This window comes from Aethalodelphis obliquidens, unplaced genomic scaffold (assembly GCF_003676395.1).
Source record: "Aethalodelphis obliquidens isolate GAN/ISIS:26980383/991018 unplaced genomic scaffold, ASM367639v1 scaffold86, whole genome shotgun sequence".
Lineage (NCBI taxonomy): Eukaryota > Metazoa > Chordata > Mammalia > Artiodactyla > Delphinidae > Aethalodelphis > Aethalodelphis obliquidens.
Window position 1 is genome coordinate 2,497,874 of NW_020838030.1, and position 16,099 is coordinate 2,513,972.

General features: G+C 36.5%; 1 protein-coding gene across 2 annotated transcripts in view; it reads left to right on the forward strand.

Annotated features, from left to right (window-relative positions):
• The window catches only part of RAF1 (Raf-1 proto-oncogene, serine/threonine kinase), a 72,662-nt gene that overhangs the window by 800 nt on the left and 55,763 nt on the right, over window positions 1-16,099 (forward strand). The gene's annotated exons all lie outside the window — the stretch shown is intronic.

Consider the following 16,099-nt stretch of genomic DNA (forward strand, 5'->3'; position numbering starts at 1 on the left):
CTTTTCCGGAAGATGAGAGCAGTCAGGGACGGGAGGAGGAAATGGGTCGATGCCCCACCACAAAGGCATAGGGGCCTCCCCTTGGGTCTCAGGACTCTGCGGGTACCTAATGAGACGTTTGCGGTGCTTATACTGACGATTGGCCCCGGGATGCCTTTGGAATGAAGATCCAGGGCTCTTGTGTGTGAAGTGAGAGCCTCCAGGACGCTTCAGTTCTGCAGCTGCAGAGGCTCTGCAGAGCTAGTCGATGCCCATAGAGAGGAGTTTGGACATCAGGAGAGGCGAGGCGGCTCTGTTCATTCATTGTTCTCTTTCAAGGGCTCTGGGTGTGCCCCCCTGGTATTCACTCTCTGGTGGGAAGAATGATAGGGTCTCCTGTGTCTCCTCGAGATGTGGCCGGGTTCTAGAGGATCACCCAGTCTAAGTAGGGAATGGATTCAGCGCACGTTCATCATTTCTGCCTGATTCGTCCTCTCCGGGCTGGAGGGAGTCTGCCCTCTGTTAGCTCCCGAGGCATGGACACTGTGCGCTGTGATTAGGATGGATTTACCAAGTGTCTTGGGAATTTGGAACAACTAGTTTTGCCTGGGGGAGTTGAGGAAGCTTGTAGACTGGAGGGGACTTTTGTGCTGAGGTTTGGGCTGATGAGTAAGTGCTCATCAGGTGAGGAGGAGGGGAGAGCATGCTAAATTGAGGGAACAGCTGGTTCAGAGGCACGGAGACGTGCAGGAGTTTGGGGAGCAGCAAGCAGTCTGGGGTGCAGGAAGGAAGTGGTGGGAGATTAGGGTCTGAAACAAAAGTTGGCTAGCTTGTGGAGGATCTTTGTTGAAGATAGTGAACTAGTTGATTTAATTGGGATTATTTTAAACGGGTGTTGCTAATTCTCTTTTCTTGCTGATAACTTTATTTCCTCCTCCTGTTGATGTTAAAGCTGATAGTAATTGCACAGATTGACTTTGTTAAACCCAGTTAAGAACATTTTGATACGGGCTTTATGTCAAATGTTTTGTACTTGCATTGTGGTCAACGAACTGAACTCATATTCCTAGGGATTCTTGCAAACGTTTCTTCTAAAGTTACACTTGCTAACAAAAATGTTGATTTTATAAATGTAGTACACTCTACTAATACTACATTTTCAGTGGCTGTTGACAATATAAACCATGCTCCCCAGTCATTTAGAAATTGGCATATTATATGAAACATCTGAAAAATTGTAGAATGCAAGTGAGTATATTTTTAGTTAAGTAAATGTTTTATATAGTAAACTGTTTCTTTGGATTGATTCCGTGGATTCCAATTCTGTTATAAAGTCTTTAGCTCTATGAACATAATTTTCCCCAAAGATCTGTATTTTGATTAACGTTTATGCTAAAGTGATTATTATGGTATTAACGGACTTAATCTAGCAGTTCCTAAATCTTTCTTGGGTTGTGATGATTATATACCACTGGAGAACCTTTTGGCTTGTTTTCACCCTTATCACTTCAAGGGATAAGCTGTTGAAAATGCAACAGAGACAGTTTGACCCAGTTGAACACTGGATACTTGGGAAAATTAACCTGTTACTCTTTCTGTTGTAAAAGCTCATCTTTTAGGTATGCGGTGTTTGTGATCGTAAGTTGTAGTGGAACTGCTTAGTCTTGTTAAACTCTTGTCAAATAGTTTAAAAGATGTGCATGCTTTCAAAATAGAAGGCTTGAGTGAAATACATTAGAACATATTTTGTGGGATTTGGTTTAGCAGAAGAAAACAGTGAGAAGCAGGTTAAGCTGGTCACTTATGATGAAAAGTATCTAAAAGATGAAATGGAGAAAGGTTAAACATTAAGTATTGTATTATAACTGCTTTGAGACTGGTTGCTTTTAGTTTAAAACATGCCGTCTGTGAAATCCAAAGTAGGAGTTTGCTCTGAAGATGAAACAACTTCTTGGAAGTTGAATTTGACTTTCAGAAGCACCAGATTATTTATTAAATGGAAAATATAATTAATAACTTGAAATTACTATTTCAAATAGCCTGTTAGTAGTAGGTGCATGATTCTATCACATCTTAATTCCAGGTAAAACTTTGTTAATAACCTATTGCTTAAAGTAGAAAAATGTTACATGGGAGAGTGCTTTTGTTTGCATGTTAACATAGTAGGCCATATATAATAATCCTGGTCTTGGGAGGAGCTTGTTAGCCAAACAGCATGCCTTAATGTTGACTTGCAGAAGAGAATTTTAAATATTGTCTTTGAAAGGCAGTGGAGTAATGTCACAGCGAGATGGGGGTTAATGAAACCACAAAATCGAGCTTTGACTTATTAAAAGGTCTTCTGTTTTTTAAATTGTGCGTGTCATGGAAGTCAGTTCTCCATAACAAATGTCTGTAGTCGGAAAATTGCTCACCTTGGCTAAATTAATTGGGAAATCCAAAGAACACTTGGGTTCATTTATAAAGTTGTTTAGGATTTAGGTTGGGGTGTGTGTGTGAGAGTGTGTTTATATTTATGTATGTGTATGGATGTATAAGAATGCTTATTTGCTAAACTGACCAGGTTGAAAATGTGATACTAGGTATTTGTGTTATAATTCACTTAGTATTTCTGGTATAGGGCTTAACTGCCTTGCCTGTAATCCTCAGGATAGTAATGTCTGGGTATTGCCTTAAAGTTGTGAGTAAAAATTCCTTAATTACATATCAAAATTTTCATCTTTAATTTTACGGTGGTTGAATCATTCTGTTCCTCCTTTTCTCCCAGAATACTTGTGTAGCTCGCAATGATTTTAATAGTTAACTTCAGATCTGTTAGCTTTTCTTCTAAAACTACTCCTAGAATGTCAGTTTAACCAAGGAAAATGTCAAATGGGTGTTGTTCCTTTGTTACTGGTTTTGGCCCAGGCTATCTCAAGTCTCTTTGGCAAATCACTCAAGAAGTGTGTTAATTGCTTCACATTCCAATCAGTGTACATAGTTTTTCTTGAGGAACACTTGACACAGAGTTTTATTTTTAGATCAGATTCTAAGGGATTTTACTGGGTGGGGATTAACAACCCTAAAACTAGTTTGGAATCAAAACCTTTGTGATTTAGAAACTGTTTACATTTTTGGTTAATGAATGGGAAGCTGCAGGCAATGACAGTGTTTTAGGGAACCAGATATGTCTAATTGCTTCTGAGGACCCTTGTAGACTATACCGATGACATCTTTCTACCTGTTGGGTTTCACTTATTATGATCCAGTAAGTAGCAAGAGTAAGTACATCTTTACTGTTGTAGTCAAGATGTTGTCTCCTATTTATTTTCTTCCAGCCTGCTAGGGAAGGCAAAAGTAGTCTGATTTCTTTGAAGCTACTTCTTTCTAGGCATCATATTTGGACAAAGTATTTACCTTTCTCCACCCATAAACATTTCTGATGGAAGAATCAGGGTAGTTAATGTTTTAACTTTGATAATAGGTCTTTAAAGTTATGACATTCTTAATCTGGGTTTTATGGAGGCATACTTTTCAATCTCAGATAGCTTTTAACATCTGTCCTTTACCTAGGTTTGGGGTAGATGAAATACTGAGTTTTCCTTAGAACATGGTTCTTGTTCTGTGTGGCAAATCTCATTAGGAAGCTCAGAGTTTTTGGGAGAGGCATTTCCCTGGATCCAGATAGATCATTCAGAAAGGAACTCCCATTTGCATTTAAGAAAGTTTGTTTACAGTAGGAAAAAACTAGAAAAAGTTCAAATGTACAACAATGATAAAATGATTAAGTAAACTGTGGTACAGCCACTTATGGGGCCCTATGCTTTTCATTAACTGTGGCGTATATGAAGCATTTATGATGCGGGAAATGCTATATCCAAATGATTACAGTTGTGTTAAAAAACGAAACAGTACAGTGGAATATTACTCAGTAATAAAAAGGAACGATGTACTGGTACATTCTCCAACATGTATAAACCTTGCAAACATTATATTAAATGAAAGAAGCTAGTCAGAAAAGACCACATATTGTATGATTCCTTTTATATGAAGTGTCCAGAGTAGGCAAATCTGCAGAGAAAGTAGATTAGTGGTTGCCAGTGGCTGGAGGGAGTAGGCAATGGGGAGTGACTGTGACAGGGGTTTCTTTTTTGAAGTATTGAAAATTTTCTAAAATTGATTGTGGAGGTGAATGCACAACTCTGTGAGTATAATAAAAGCCATTGAATTGTACACTTTAAATGGGTGAGGTGTATGGTATGTAAATTACATCTCAAGCTTTTTAAAAAAACTCAAAACCTACCCATAGGAAGAAAACACATGTAGATGTTAACAATGGTTGTTAAACAGTAGAAATACGGATAATGTTCCTCTTTATACTCTTCATATTCTCTGAATATATTGGCTTATAATAGAAAAATACATATAATAAAGTTAAATTCTGTTCGTGGTGTGGGCCCTTATGTCCCTCCAAACCATTCAGTCACTCTCAGATTACACTTACAACTATATTTTTGAGCTTCTTTCACCTGTTTTCTACTTCCTCCAGATTAGTTCAGGCTTTTATGCTGTATTTGCCTTGACTGTTGTTAGAACTTCTGAATTGAACAACTTCTTCTTATTTCTTCCCATGCCAGTACACTTTTCACATTATTGCCAGATTCACTTTTTAAATGTGTAGAATCTTAAAAATTGAGTTTCATTAATTTTTTGTATAGGTAGTACAGTCACATGCTACAAAATTCAAAGAATACAGAAAGTTATGCTGTGCAGAGTAATTCTGCTTTCCCCTTTGTTTCCCAGATACCCAGCTTTTTTTCATGGAGGGAAATATATTATGGGGTTCTTATGTTTCCTGTTTTGTGATGATACAAGAATATTCAGGCGTAGATGTGCTGGCCTTACTTCCTTTGGCAAATTGTCCAAGAGTCTCCATTGCTTTTCAGACTAAGCATACAGTTCTTGCTTCTATGTCTTGCTAATGTGGATTCCTCTTACTATCTTCAGTGGAATTCAGAAGCCATTTTTTTTTAGCACCTAAGTAGGTGGAGAAGGCTAGTGTGGTGGAGGGTGAATTAGGTAAGTTCCTGCCTTCAGCGACCTTATCTAATGAGGAGAGATTCACAGGATTTCCTCACTTTTATCTGTTCCTCTTTTAAGAGTCATTTTGAACACCATCTTCTAAATATCATTTCCCGATCTTTTTCTCTTCTTCTCACTCATTGTTTGCTTCTTTGAACCCCACCTTAAAACCCTTACATTTATTTTTCTTATGGTCTTTATCATATAGTCATTTGTGAGCTTATCATCCCATTAGGTTATCAACTCAAATGAATGCTTTCTAGTCAATGTGCAAGTCCTTCTTTACTGATATTTGTGGAAAAATTTGAGAGGCTGAGGGACCAGGCCTGTGTGCTTTGGTGAAAGTATTGAATCTAAATTACCACATTTAATATTAGGTTTTATAATAAGACCTTTTATTTAAACTTAACAGGGTTTCTGTATGTACTTTTCGGTACCATGCACTGTAAACTTTATATGTATTTATTGTGACGTATTGATATTTTATTAAAGTGTTTGTTTACCTCTCATCTTTTCTCGGAGGACTGTATCTTAATCATCTTTGAATACCCAGAGTCTAGCACAGTGGCTGGCCCCCCTGATTTCAGTTCAATTTGTTGAATGTAAGGTGCTAAATGATGTTTATTGAATTGAATTTTTTGTATAGATGTCTTACATCTCTGGCTAAACTTAAGCTCCTTAGAGCTGAGCCATGTCTTATTTATAAATCTCTAGTTCTTAAAACTTTCTCTTGATTATGTAATAAACATTAATTGCATGAGTAGAGATTCACAGGTTAATCACCTGTGGATTTAGTTCCTTCCTACTGCCCACCACACAAATGCTTACAATTAAAAGGGTATACTACTTATTAAACTCATACTCAGAACTTTGTAACTTAGACATCTGTCGGAGGAATTACCATGTCTGTTTTGCTTTATCAGTAGAGTGCTCTGGGTTCTCACTGCCAGCTCCTTGAGGACATTTGCCTGCTTTGGCAGCTCACTCATTGGTTCAAGCCACTCTTGCCATACTGGCTATTTTCTTCTGCATTCATAGGCTTTATATGTGGAGGAAAGTTTCAGCCAGAGAGAATGAGGGGATAAATGATACTCTTCTGCCTTCCTTGATCTTAGTCTGGACTGGAATTAGAGAAGTGTGAATGTGAGAATAGATATGTCCTTCACGACTAGTATTTATCTAGCTGTCTGACAATGCAAAATGGACCCTTTCGGCTTTTTTTGGGGGTGGTGGTGGTGGTAACTTATACAAAATATAAAATATACCATTTTAACCATATTTAAGTGTATTACTCAGTGGCATTAAGTGCATTCATAGTGTTGTGCAACCATGACCACTAATCTTTTTCCAGAACTTTTTCATCATCCCAAACAGAAGAACCCTGTAACAATTATAGAATAACTCCTCATTCCTCCCTACCTCCACCCTCTGGTAAACTCTGTTCTACTTTCTCTCTGTGAATTTGCCTAGTCCAAGTATCTCATATAAGGGGAATCACACAATATTTATAATTTTGTATCTGGTTTATTTCACTTACTGTGTTTTCAGGGTTCGTCCATATTATATTGTGTGTGAGAATTTTATTCCTTTTTGTGGTTGAATAATATTCCATTATGTATGTGTGTGTGTGTATGTATGTGTATGCTCCCATGTGTGCACACATAAAATATTTTATTTATCCATTCAATAGTTGATGGGCTCTTGGGTTCCACCTTTTGGCTTTTGTGAATATTGATGCTATGAACAGTGGTTTACAAGTATCTATTTGAGTCTCTGCTTTTATTTCTTTTTAGTATATACCCAGGAGTGGAATTGCTGATCATATGGTAATTCTGTTTAACCTTTTGAGGAACTGCCAAATTATTTTCCACAGCAACTGAACCATTATATATTCCCACCAGCAATGCATGAGAGTTGCAATTTCTCTGCATCCTTGCTAACACTTGTTATTTTCTGTTTTTTGATAGTAACTGTCCTAATGGATGTGAAGTGGCTCTAGGCTTTTTTCTCACTGCTGATTAGATCGAATGGTCAAACCAGAAGGTTAGGAAGTTGGCTGTATTTGCATCGCATGGACTTTTTCCTTCCTTATAAATGTATTTGTATACAGTGTTCTTGAAAGAGAGAAATTAATTCCACAATTAGTGACTCATTTTTTGAAAAAAAAAAGTTTTTTAAGCTGGTACATACAGTTGTTGTAGTTACCTTCTTTGTACCCTCATTCCCCCCCGCTTTTTTTTTCTTTAATTTTCTTGGTGGCCGCGTGGCATGTGGGATCTTAGCTCCCCAACCAGGGATCAGACCCGAGCTCCTTGCATTGGAAGCGAGGAGTCTTACACTGGACCGCCAGGGAAGTCCCTACCCTCATCCCCTTTTAATCTAAAATGTATTCAGTTAACCTGTAAAAGATGATTTCAGTTAATCCTGGGTGGTAAGATATAGTAAGTGAAAAAAGTAGGGTACTAAAATATGTACAATAAGACTCCATTTTTATAAAGAAAAACATTTACATGCGTCTATTAAAATGCTACCCCTTCAAGTTCAAATACTACAATGAAATCATTCTTTAGTGTCTACCTCTTCCTCCACTTGAGCTATAAGTGACCTTTCCATGCTCCAAATTCTTATAGTTTTCTTAAGAAGTTAACGCCTGTCCACCCCATCACCACACAAAAAAAAGCTGTCACATCTTGTTGTAGGCCTCTTTGTCATCCTGAAAGCTCATAGCACATAGTCTTTGGGAAATGATGATTTTTTTTCTTCTACTTTAAAAACTTTTGGAAGGCCAGGTCTGTCTTTCTTAACTTTATATTCTTCGAAGCAATTAGCAGTTGAAATAGATTCTTAGAAATTGTTAAATGATAGTGCTCCTTATACTTTTCCACTCAGTTCTCTGCCAGGTTGCAGTATACAGAGAGGCATTCTGGTTCTTTAGATTGTATATATCAGTACTTTTATGTGGTAGATAGTGATTCAATATCCATGGAAAAGAATTAGGGTAAATATTGTAATGATAGCTTTTCTCCATTAATATTTTATTCTGCTATTTAAGCATCTAATTTTGTGCGAGGTACTATAGTGGATGATGGAGTATAACAAGATGTAGGAAATGCGTATAGTTCTTTTCCTTAAGGCATTCAGACTTTGGTGTATAATTACATAGGTTACATATTCGTATTTTGTTTTTTTGCTCCTGTGGCAAAGTAGCTGGGTATAATTTAGGGCTTTAATGATTCAATGGTCTAATTTACAGAGAAAACTTCTGCACATTTCCTTGTTTCAAGAAAATTATTCTTGAAAAGTTGATTTAAAATATTTTCTGGGAAACAAGTGATACTATCAGTTTTACAGGTATACCTTATTGTAATTGTTACTAGTTATTAAAACAAGCAAGGTGATTGATTACCTTTGGGGGTATCATTGAAGACTAGGGAATCTTTCTGTGTATGAAAGCCATTGACTCCAGAATGCATTGTAGGAGAAATAGCCGAATCAGATGGTTACTTCTTGAAATAGCTTTGGCAAGATTGTAAACCTGGAGGAGTACCTCCTATCTTGAGGATAAATCTCAGTGTCTGTCCAATTGAGAGATGCTAGTGTGCAGAATAGTGGATTCACTTATTTTATATTTCATGTCTTTATTTTTGAGGAAAGCTAATGCTGTTTCCCTCTGCGTGGTTTTTATTTCCTCTCCATCCCCTTCCACTGACTAGGCGTTTTTTACTTCATTATTACCCAGCCATCAAAATGATCATTCCTAAACCATATTTTATTTGTGCATTGATGTATTTTCATGCTTGTGTTAATGGTTTTACTTTGTAAATGACTCTTTTCATTTAAAAATGAGCAGTTGCTGCCTAAATGAAGAAGCAATGACTGATTTGGAGATGAAAAGTAAAACTTGGGTTAAGAAAGAGTTCAGAAAAAAAAAAAAAAAAGAAAGAGTTCAGACAAAGTGACTTAAAATGAAAATAATGAAAAAGTAAGAGTTAAAAATAAAATTGGCTCCAGATGTCTTTCATTGTGGAACTGATTGCTTTAACATAATTGTTTGGACTAGCTGATTAACTTGTTTTGAAATTAATTATCCTTTTAAAAAGTTAGACTCTTTTCTAAACTCCGGCGGCCCTGCTTGCTAACTATTAGAAGGGTAGAGTATCACATTTTTTCATGTTCGTGTATGCTGGCCAGTCATCTGATGATGTTACCAGTTTGTGGTCAGAAATTGAGAAAGAGGGGTGAGAAAACTCAAAATATTGACACACACACCACCTTGCAGTGCATTAGAGTGCCCTTTTGAACTGGTTGGGAAACTGTAGTTAAGCCATTTCCAAACTAGACATATTATTGTTTCCTAGCTTGGACAAGATGACATTTTATTTAAGTGTTTGTTCTGTTCAGCAGAAACTTTTTATGTGTGAGGGTGGGTTTTTTCCAGTGTTGTGTGACCAACTGAATTAAAACAAAACAAAACAAAACACTTAATCCTTAAAGGAAGCTTGGAGTAATCTTGAAAAATTGATCACCCAGTCTCTCAGATGGACCAAGGCTGGATTGAACAAAGGGATGAGCTTAAAGGAGAAATCAAGAGTGAAGTCGCATTATAAATACATTAAAATATGAGTAGGAAATTCCCTGGCGATCCAGTGGTTCGGACTCTTGTTCTCTCACTGCCCAGTGTTCAGTCCCTGGTCAAGGAGCTAAGATCCCGGAAGCCACCTGGTGCGGCAAAAACAAACAAAACAACCAAACAAAAAACGAGTATTCATCTATGTTTTTGCCCTGCCAAAAAAAGTGTTTTAATAACGCAGGCAATTTTAGCCACCATTCCTCATACTGAGTCTATGTTCTTGTGAGATTTTGACTGCAGTTGAAGAAAGTGAATCTATTCTTTTGTCACTCTCAATTCTCCCAAGCCTTGTAGTTTGACCATCTCACAATTGAGTGTGATTGTTGTGTCTAAAGATACATTTTTAAAAAAAGGTCCGTAAAGATAATAGCTTACCTTTGTTGACTTAACTACTATATGCCAGGTTCTTTTGAGAGTTTTACCTTAATTCATTTTTTTTTCTTTTTCTTTTTTTTTTAATAAATGTATTTATTTATTTTTGGCTGTGTTGGGTCTTTGTTTCTGTGCGAGGGCTTTCTCCAGTTGTGGCGAGCGGAGGCCAGTCTTCATCAGGGTGCGTGGGCCTCTCACTGTCACGGCCTCTCCTGTTATGGAGCACAGGCTCCAGACGCGCAGGCTCAGTAGTTGTGGCTCACGGGCTTAGTTGCTCCGTGGCGTGTGGGATCTTCCCAGACCAGGGCTCGAACCCGTGTCCCCTGCATTGGCAGGCAGATTCTTAACCACTGCGCCACCAGGGAAGCCCTACCTTAATTCATTTAATCTTCTCATCAGCCTGAAGATGTAGGTACATTGTGATCCTTATTTTAAAGAGAAAGAAACACAGAGACAGATGGAGTAAATACCCTAAATATAGGCCATCTACTTAAGGAGAGATTAGAGAGAGAGATTTTCTGGGTTAGTTTTGACTTCATCCTACATACATCCTATCAGCACCTTAGAATTTAAATTCTAGATGTGATACAAACTTACTGTTTTTGTTAGGTTTCTGGGAATGCCGTCTGCCTTATAATTTTCTTTATGACTTAGAGTAGTTCCATTTCCTTCTTATAGGCCTTAGATGATTAACCCCACTTCATCCCTGTATTACTTCTTCATCTAAATTATAAATTTATTGAGGGCTGGGATCAAGTCTTAATCAAATTTGCCTCTCCCAAGTACTTTTCATAGAGCCTTCAGAGGTATCCCTTCTGAAGAGTTGTCCTTCCTAAACTTTTTTTTGACTTGAGTAGAAATAATTACTTCCATTACTTTTTTTCTGTAAGATGATAAGGAATCACTTTGTTATGACTTTGTATGTGAAAACTTTTCTTCAAATCTTACATATTTAATTTAGGAATTTAGTTTAAAATAGCACTTTACGAAGTATTCTTCTTGGGGCTTCCCTGGTGGCGCAGTGGTTAAGAATCTGCCTGCCAATGCAGAGGACACCGGTTCAAGCCCTGGTCCGGGAAGATCCCATATGCCATGGAGCAACTAAGCCCGTGTGTCACAACTACTGAGTCCGTGTGCCACAACTACTGAAGCCTGCGCGCCTAGAGCCGGTGCTCCGCAACAAGAGAAGCCACCGCAGTAAGAAGCCCGTGCACCGCAACAAAGAGTAGCCCCTGCTCAATGCAACTAAAGAAAGCCCGCATGCAGCAATGAAGACCTAATGCAGCCAAAAATAAATTAAAAAAAAAAGTATTCTTCTTTCCAAAATGTGTTTCTCTCCACCACTAATCAATGTTTCATAAAGTTCTAGGAACTTTTAATCACTTGTATAAAACAATTGTGGGCTCACACTGAAGCCTTTAATCTAAAGTTTGGAGTGATTGGGGATACCCGTCTAATGTTTTATCTTAAACATTTACCATTTAATGGGGAGACTTCCCTCTCTGGAAAGTTTTCTGTGCAAATTTTGCCAGTTCTTATGAGAATGTTTAAGATGCTTAGAATTTTATATGATAGGTAATACTCTGAAGAGTGAGCTTAGTGGAAAGATTTCTGAAATGATTTGTTGGCTTTTGTAATTTTTAAAGATTCATTAGACGATTAAGTAATCAAAACTGAGTAGACACAAGTCTTTGGAATAGTGTTAGTGTTCTGATCAGAATGGCTGTTGGAGTTATTAAAAATCAATGAACTAAGTTTATTTCATTGCTACCATTTCTCCTACTCTATACTCTTAGCCTATTTTCTAATTTTCTGATTTACCAGGAAGATACAGAGTTAGAATATTTTAATTAACTGATTAAAATATAAATTGACATATACTTCAGATAAAGTTGTATACCATATATAGTTAATAGAGCTACTTCTAACTGTATTTTACTTAAAGAACAGTGAAAGAAGGTGTTTTACATGTCTTTTAAGCATTGTCACTGTAAGTTGTACATAACATTTGATTTATTTCTCTTTGATAGTAAATCTTGTCTAATTTCTCCTATCATGGGGGAAAAAAATAGGCTTTTTGAGGAAATGATAAATCCAAGCAGAGAGAGAGGTGTTTTCCAAAAAGTTACATTGGTTAATTGTAGGTAATTTAGGAGCGTGCTGATGTTACTCACAGGTTCCGAGTTATAGACTAATGGGTAAAGCATCTGGAATTATTACTCCGTGCAGTCTCTGCAGAGGATCTCTGGGAATATGGAGACAATTTGCAAAGATCAAATGAACAAGATAGCATATTGCCAGTGTTATTCCCCCAAGTAATGTGAGAGCTAAACAGTTGATCTGTATTTTGCAACCTGGGACTTAATTTTGGAAGACAGTACCAGTAGCGGTTAAGAGCTTTAGGCTTTTAACTCAGAAAAACCCAGGCTGGAGGTGTAAGGGCTATCTAGGAGAGTTCCTGATTGTTGTATATCATGATAATAGGGAATATTTACTGTCTCAGGCCAACACTGTGTGTTTCATGTGTTATTTAACTCTCACATATTATAAAACATGCTGAGTAGAGGAGAATGAAATACAAGTAAATCTTAAGTTTAGGTGTCGTAAATCAAAGGCTATTTAAAACTATAGACACCGTAGTGGATTCAGGTCAGTTATACCAGTCGTAGTCTTTTAAAGCTCTTGCTACCAGTTCCTCCTCCTCCTCTCTCTGCTTTCAAACCAAGGAGAAACTCACAGCAGCTAGATAATATTACAACAGAATTTTAACTCTAGGGCAGTGCCCAGGTTATTTTGATGTATAGGAATTCTTTTGTATTGACTAATCTTCAGAAATAGTGAGTCGTGGTTTGTAGTTCAGCAGTCTTCTAATTACATGGAGATTTTATTTTATCTAAGCTGTATTTATTACCAACTCTGGGGAGAAAAATTTTGGATTGAAGATAAAGAAGAATAACTTAAAGGCAATTTACAAGACCAGTGCTCTAACCCCTGAGCTACAGAGCTGTAAAAAGCAATTTAGACTTCATTATTTTTGTCTTGAATAAGAGCTTTCTGAATAAAAGATTATATATTATATAATATATTTCATACATTATTATATATTATATATTATTATATATTTCATACATTCTCTATTCTGTATCATTTAGTGGATAAGAAGGAAGGTCATGTGAGAAAATGCATTAGTAATACAACCGCTCTAAGGTAAATCATTTATTATTTAGAAATGAGATAAAAATCTCTTAAATATGAAGTAAATTTAAATTGCTTATGATATACAAAACATATTTTCCTTTCTTCCACATACAGGTCTGATGCATCACTTATAAACAATAAACAGTAATTATTTCAAAGTAGTGTAATAGTAACAATGTTAAATGATTATTTTTTGTGTTTTAAATCAGTGTGTTAAAATAGAGCTGTAATTTAAGAGTCTGAGGACCTGAATTGTTTGTTTTGCTTCCCTTACTGTCACTAGATCTTTTGAACTTCACATTTTCTTTATTTACAAAGAGGAATAATACCTGCTTTTAGTCTGTTTAATTCTAACAGCACTATGAGATAGTGGAGAGGAATAAACTGTAAAGTTCTGTGAAATTTTAAGTTGTCCTGTTTGAAGTAAACTATCTGCAATCAATCTCAACCACAGAATGCATTGCTGCATTCTCAGAAACTAGAGTTTAGGTAGATTAAGAATTTCTTTAAAATCTCATTCAACGCCAAAGTGCTAGCTGCCATAGGTGTTTTTTGCTCTACCACTTTAATATTTTTGAATGAAATTTTTATAAAAATAAAAATAAAAAAAAGTATTTGAATAAAAACTCAAAAGTGAGGGCTTTTTTTAGACTGATTTTAAATGCTGATTTGCTGAGGCATTTTGAAGAAAATTCAGAATGTCTCTGTGTGAAAATATTTACATTGTGTGTGTGTGTGTGTGTGTGTGTGTGTGTGTATGTCCCTAGTCAGGAGGGGATAGTAAAATTTATTTGGCTGTTTGGCTTGGCTGAGGTAGGGAGAGGGTGAAACAAAGTCAACCTTAGCCCCAAGTTTGCCCAACTGCCTCTTGACTCTTTTAGGCAGAAGTTTTAGGACTTTTTGATTCTTGCACACTGAACTCCTGAAGAGCTTCCTGAATTAATCAGGGTTGTTATAATTGGTTTTTCTTACCGTGGTCCAAAGGTGTCTAACCCTTCGGGAGAGTAACTGTGACAAGACAATGGATGAGGAATGTTGAGTGAGTGCTCTGCTGAGGTATCTCCAGAAGTTGATAGAGTAACATTTCCAGTCAAACATGTATGCCTCAGATTAGGCTTTAAGGTGGTAGATGGACCTTAAGCATAGGACTCAAATCGCTTAAAAAAAATTATACCCTAAGTACTGGTATTTTCATAATTGTGGTCTTACCAGGTTTGACTTGTCCTGAGGCTCTTTAATAGTACTTTGTACGTGTGCTGCTCCCTAATAATCTTGCACCTGAAATAGTCTTGCTTTCAAAATGTTTTTTATAGCGTCTGGTAAAGTAAAAGAGCAAAAAACAAGACTCTCCCAGCATAATGAATCTCTTAATAATTACTATTTTATTAATCTGGTGCTATTTATTCATTTTTAGAAATGCCTCTGAATGCAGCAGTTCATTGAAATTATTGCTAGAGCTGGGTCACAGGGTGAGAAGGCTGAAATGAATGTGTTGCATTTAAAATGCCTTTATCATGACCTGGTATTCTTGATTTTGAGTTTAGAATAAACTATTCAAGTGTCCTTTGTACTATCACTTGTTAGGAATTGTACTAGGAAATAACTTGATTTCTCTGAAATTCTTGTCAGTTTTCACAAACATAGTATGGCCCTTATATTTACTACTCTCTTGCTTTGTTTGCATATCCAAGAGTGTCCCTTCCTGCTATAACCAGTTTCTCAGTCACATGGTGTTTTGTGTAGATTGGGGCATGAGAATTATGGAAAGAGTGCTCAGAACTCTGCAGACTTTGGAAATACAGTAAAGCTTTTTGCCTTAGCTGAGAGAATGTTTGTGACTTCTCTGTTAATGCCTGGGAGTTGAGTGGTAGGTACTGTGCTCTTACTGCCCATTTGATTTGTTGCCTGATGACAAAAGTGCAGTACTATGAGGAGGATTTGTACCTTGCTTTACCAGTGTTTAGACTTTCAAAAAGATAAACTTATTTCTTGAAAGTGTAAGATGAAAATTCTGTTTGTTCTCTTTCTTCAGAGCTTCCTGCTTGGCTGTCCTGGTGCATATTGTTCATGGAAACCCCCAGGAATGTGTTCTTGATTTTAAGAAATATGAATTTGCTGTAAAAGCTGAGTTTTTTTTAAACATTCCTATAGTTGAATTATTTAAAAAAGAGTTTGAGAACTTTATCATTTTAATCATCTAATTAGGTGTGGCATGTAAAACTTGTTGACATTCAACAGTCACTTGTTTTTTATTCATTGAGAAATCGGCTTCATCATTTACTAAGATGGAGAATTAGTTTTAGGGCTACAACATTATGGCCTATGGTATTTGGCCCATAGCAAATACAGAGAAAGTGGTGACTACTGTCTGATTCTAGAATCGTTTGGAAACCTGATGTGAAAATGTAGCAGTTTTCCCAGTTTTAGCTTTTGCACTTTCTGAAGCAGTTTTAGCGTTTGCACTTTCTGAAATTGCTGAAAACTAACAAAATTTTAAGTTTGTTTTCCTCTTTAATTTTGCTGATCGGTTTCATGGTTGACAACTTATGTATATGAGGAATATTTTAGATTAACATCCAAGAATCTAAACTATAATTTGGTTATGCTTAAGAAAGCATTCTTGTTTTGAGACATGTACTCCAAATATTTGTTAATTATTGTATTTCCTTTAAGCTGAGCAATCCCCTCCTTCCATCTGAAATCCTCTTTCTACACATTCTTTTGCATTCTACATGCTCTTAGGCATGTTTAAAAACACACTTCTACATTTCTTTAGCAGGGGCACTGTGGTTTAAAACGACATTTTATTTTCAGTAGTGTATATTTAGGACAAATGGATGTGTGTGTAGGTGGAACACA